The sequence below is a fragment of the Montipora foliosa genome, chromosome 7 (assembly GCF_036669935.1).
Source record: "Montipora foliosa isolate CH-2021 chromosome 7, ASM3666993v2, whole genome shotgun sequence".
Taxonomy (NCBI): Eukaryota; Metazoa; Cnidaria; class Anthozoa; order Scleractinia; family Acroporidae; genus Montipora; species Montipora foliosa.
Window position 1 is genome coordinate 22,213,946 of NC_090875.1, and position 5,000 is coordinate 22,218,945.

General features: G+C 41.4%; 2 protein-coding genes across 3 annotated transcripts in view; one reads left to right on the forward strand and one right to left on the reverse strand.

Annotated features, from left to right (window-relative positions):
• The window catches only part of LOC138011364 (solute carrier family 41 member 1-like), a 330,107-nt gene that overhangs the window by 40,954 nt on the left and 284,153 nt on the right, over nt 1-5,000 (reverse strand). The window lies entirely within an intron of this gene.
• The window catches only part of LOC138010436 (uncharacterized), a 28,189-nt gene that overhangs the window by 21,083 nt on the left and 2,106 nt on the right, over nt 1-5,000 (forward strand). The gene's annotated exons all lie outside the window — the stretch shown is intronic.

The window sequence follows — 5,000 nt, forward strand, 5'->3', positions numbered from 1 at the left end:
CAGATTGTTCATGTTTGTATTTCTTTTTTTTTTTCTGTGGCAAATAAAATAAAATGAAACAAATAAGAAATGCTTTCTTCCCTTTTGCCAGCAATCCTATCCTTTTTAACTCAGCTTTGATTAGGGCAAGAGCCATTCCACCGACAGTTTCCTCCGGTGACTAAGGCGATGCACAGTTGTCTGCCATATTAAATCCTCAACGCGTTTATCTCGGTGCTTACTATTTTCTTTAGTGTTTGGCTTCACAAAAATGTACTCACATCCGGCTTCGAAGGACCATAATGTTATGTTCGAACTGCAAATGACTTCACTTGATGATAACAGGAACAATAACTTAAACTACATCGCGGAAACCTCGTTAACCAGGCTGCTAGTGACTGGTTTCTGAGATCATGCTTCACGTGGACCAGTGCATCCTTTGTAAAAAATCTAGATGTCTTCATATGAGAGGGTGGGGTGTATCGGTCATCGAGATATCGGTTTTAAATTCACGGTAGAATATCATAAAGAAAAGAGATCACTAATATTGTGTTGCTAGCCGAAGAGTTTCCACGGTTTTAAACTACTCCTTTATTTCACGGTAATCGCATGGAGTGTAGACGTTCAAAATCTAAATTACAGAGTTGAAGTTAGTAAGAGAAATGCAAATGTTAACTTAAATCAAAGAAAGACATTTACCCAATGGCGTCTCACAGTCCTTCTAACTAGCAAGTCTGTAATTTAGCAATAAGTCTGTATATTTAGCAATACAAATATATTTAGGTGCACATCCGTGCCTTGATTTATAAACTAGTATCAACGTGCCATGGATTCTTCTATTATTGATTGCGAAACAGTGTAATAAGATCGTTTTTTTGGTGTGTGAGAAGAGAGAGGAGAAAAATAGAAAACTGAAGGAATCTGTAATCAGGGAAAGCAACAGTAAACCAATTTGAGACATAAACCTGTGACTTATTTGTCGGATACCCGTTCCCGACAAATCAAAAAAAGAGAAGTTGGAGAGAAAAATAATAGGCCATTTCCGAGTTCACGTCTGCCTCCTCTTCAAAGCGAGTCTAAGTGTGAAGTGTTTCTTATGAAAATTAGTTTTCATTCATATGTAAAGTAGAACTAATTAACATCACAAAAACTTTGCACTTAGACTCGCTTTGAAGAGGAGGCAGACATGAACTCGGAAATGGCCTATTGAATTACATTGGTGGCGAGGAGGCCTAAAAGAAATGACTAAGCTTATATAGATTAGGCCTCCCCGAGTAAAACATCTATCTCTCGTTGACATGCAAGTTGGCGACGGAGAATACACTTATTACGAACATTCAGTATAAAGTTATGAACGAAAATTTACAAATTAAAAAACAGTTTGAACTCACAAGTTGGTAATGGAGAATACAATTACAAACACTTAGTCATTTAATTAAGGTGTTGAAATATGTGTAGAGTTGTGAAAGTAAAATTATACGGTGAAAACATATTTGACACAGGAAGAACAAAATACTGACCTAAAATTCACAATAGTTGTTAAAAAAGAATGTCTTAAGTGCTTTCTTGAAAGAAGCTGTTGACGAAGAATTAATTTTATCAATGTTAAGAGAATTGTAAAATTCAGGTCCCTGATAGAAAACAGAAAATTGTTTAATGTTAGTCCGAAAGAAAGGCAAACGAAATGCATGTGAGTTTCTCGTACAATATATGTGAATTTGACTGTTTAGAGTACTTTTAGTTCGAACTTGATAGGAGGACATGAATTGACCAAGTTGCAACAGGTTAAGATCCTGTTGCAGCAGTTCTCACACAAGCCTCGCTAGCAGACAACGGGTCTGCAGTGTTGATTAGTGACCAATCCTCAGGTAAGTAATATGCCATTGTTAAAAAGAAAAGAAAAGATCCTTAAGATGGACATTGATGCTGTGATACAAGTAATATTTGAGACAAGCAAAGGTTCCAGCGACAACAACATTAAAGTGGAAAATCGTGTTCAAACGGTTGAATTGTTACATGGAGAGTTGCAGTAAGATAAGAGATGAGCGTTGCGCTTATTCCTGATAGTGAAATTGCTAGGAAGCTCAAAAGTGGATTGATATATTATCAACGAGCGATTGATAATGCCTTAGACATTGCTCAAGAGCATATATCTAAGCTATCAAAGGTAGACGAACAATCCACCTCGGGTTCAGCAGCGCATAAACAATCAGTCACATTTGAAATTACCAAAACTGGAGTTACCCAAGTTTGACGGAGATGTGTTAAAGTTCCAAAATTCTCTGGATCAATTCGAGGTCGCTGGCATGATAATGAAAATGTGCCTGCTGTTCAGAAGTTCACCTACCTGTGTTTAGTACTTGAAGGGGTTGCGCATCAAACTATCGAAGGGTTTAAAGTCACTAGTGCTAATTATCATCATGCTGTTGATGCTTTGAAACATCGCTTTGATAGGAAAAGAATAATTATTTCATCTTTGGTTTAAGTCAATTGTTCAGCTGGAACCAAGGTCAAACAAAGGAGTAGCATTTTTGCGAGATCTTCGTGACACTCTAGAGAATCGAATTAAACCCAACACCTCATTGTTGTAGCCTCCTTCCAATACTGGAAACCAAGCTCCCAACTGAATTATCTGAGAAGTAGGAATATGAACTAAGCGATATCAAAGAAGACAGTGTCGATATTGAACTAATCTTCAAGTTCTTAAACGAACAAGTGATTTCAAAGCAGGCTGGAGAGAGAAATGCTAGTATGATTGGGGAGTATATGCTTATTCCTCAGAATGGTGGGATAGCTAGAGGAATGTGGAAAGAAACAAGGATGGAACTGGGGTAAAAACACCCGGGAGAAAACGTGACTGTACAGCAGCTGCCCTACTAGCAAGTGGGACAAATCAGGGTAGTAGTGCAACATGGAATTTGTGTAAGGAGCAGGGGCATGAAACCCCTAAATGTCCAGAGCTTAAGAGAGACTCAATCGAAGAGCGTTGGCATTTAATTAGTGGAAACAAGCTGTGTTTTAACTGCGTAAAGCCCGCAAGTGCTTTCCACTACTCTTCAATTTGTCGCCAACCAAAGTGCAGTGTTCAAGGGTGTGGACGGCGACATCACACTATGCTTCATGAAGACGGGGACACAAGCAGGCAGGGAAAAAGACAAGCGACATTAAGTGGATTTGTGACTTCATACAACTCCAAGATGCAGTAGAAGTTATTGCAGACTGGGATGGCCATATTGATTGAAGACGATGTCCAGAGAGCGTTTGTGAGGGTTCTATTTGACTCAGGAAGCTAAAGGTCTTATGTCACCAACAATGTTGCAGAATAACTGGTGTTAGATTGACCCTCTGAAGTCTTTAGTGTATTCATGTTAGGAGGAGAACCTAGTCAGACGAAAGAAAAACGCAAGAAAACGCAAAAAGACAAGAGATTGTGTGGCGATTGCCGTGGAACCAGTAATTGATCAGTCTCGATATGAGAAATGGCTGACCCTGATTCGAGTAACGGCATATGTACTTCGAAGTGTTGAAGCCTGCAAGTCAAGAACAATTTCAGGTTCCAAATAATTGTCAGTTGAGGAGTTGTAAGACGCCAACCAGAGCTTGTACCTTCACCAAACACCAGTGCGCATGCTACATTGAAGTTGGATCCTTACTACGACAAGAGAGATCGGTTGCTACGGGTAGGAGGGAGTACTCAGACCTACCAGAGGTTACCAAACATCCAATTACCTTGCCGCATGGACATCCAGTGGTCGAAAAGATCATACAGAGTGTGCACAAGGAGTTACTTCATGCTGGACCTAAGAGTACGCTTTTAGTACTGCGACAAGAGATTTGGCTCACTAAGGGACGCCGTGCATTTAAGAGAGCCCTGGGAAAGTGCCTTGTTTGTCAACGTCACCGTGTCGGTCCACGTTCACAAAGATGGGGTCATTAACACTGGAGAGGGTGTCATTGTCTCCAGCCTTCACTCACGTCGGAATAGATTTTGCAGGGCCATTGTTTCTAAGAGGGAACCCGACTTCGAGGAAGGCAAACATTTGCATTTTCACCTGCGCCTCTTCTCGCACGACTCATCTAGAGCTTACAAGTGACTTATCAACCAAAGAACTCTTTCAGGCGTTGACTCGTATGATTAACAGAAGAGGGCTCTGTTGCACCATTTGGTCCGACAATGCGAAGACGTTTAATAAGCACGCCAACCGCGAGATTCAGCAATTGTTCACACAAGAGTCTTCCGATCAGGAAGAGCTCCAGGCCAAATTCACTCTCACAGGAATTAAATGGAGGTTCATCGTCGAACGCTCCCCAGAGCGTGGTGGCTGGTGGAAAAGGCTACTGCGTTCCGTGAAGGAACCGCTTCACAAGGTCTTGGGCAAGGCAGTGTTGTCTTTTTAAGAGCTGGCGACCGTTCTAACCAGAATTGAATCAGTTATTAACTCAAGGCCGCTCACAACAATCAGTGACGATGTTAGAGATCTAACGCCCATAACACCAGCTCATCTTGGAAGACCACTGTTTAACGTACCAGACCTTGCAGAAAAAGTTTCAGCAAAAGAAAGCACAACAAGGCAGCGATAGTTGTAAAAGTAGAAACTTGTTAACCATTTTTGGCAAGGCTGGGGAAGAAAGTATTTACATCAGTTATCCGTGAGACAGAAGTGGGTGAGTGAACAAACAGCCCTCAAGATCGGAGATGTAGTGTTGATTTCTGAAGACAATGTGTCCAGAAGAAAGTTGCCAATGAGGCGAGTTGACAGGTTGCTTCCTGGAAAGGATGGCCTTATTTGTACTGTAACCCTGAAGACGCAGAAAGGACTGTGGCCGAAATGGAGGGGAGTTTGCCGTTAAGAGGGTCAAGAAGAAGGAGAAGAAGAAGCGAGGTATCAAGAAACCAGTTCCAAGTCTCCAACAGTATTGGAGAGGTGGGGAGGATGTTCGGGCCCGAACCCGATGCGGGAGATCCTCACTCCCTCATGTGAGACTGGATTTGTAGTGCACCGACCCTACCCGGACATTTT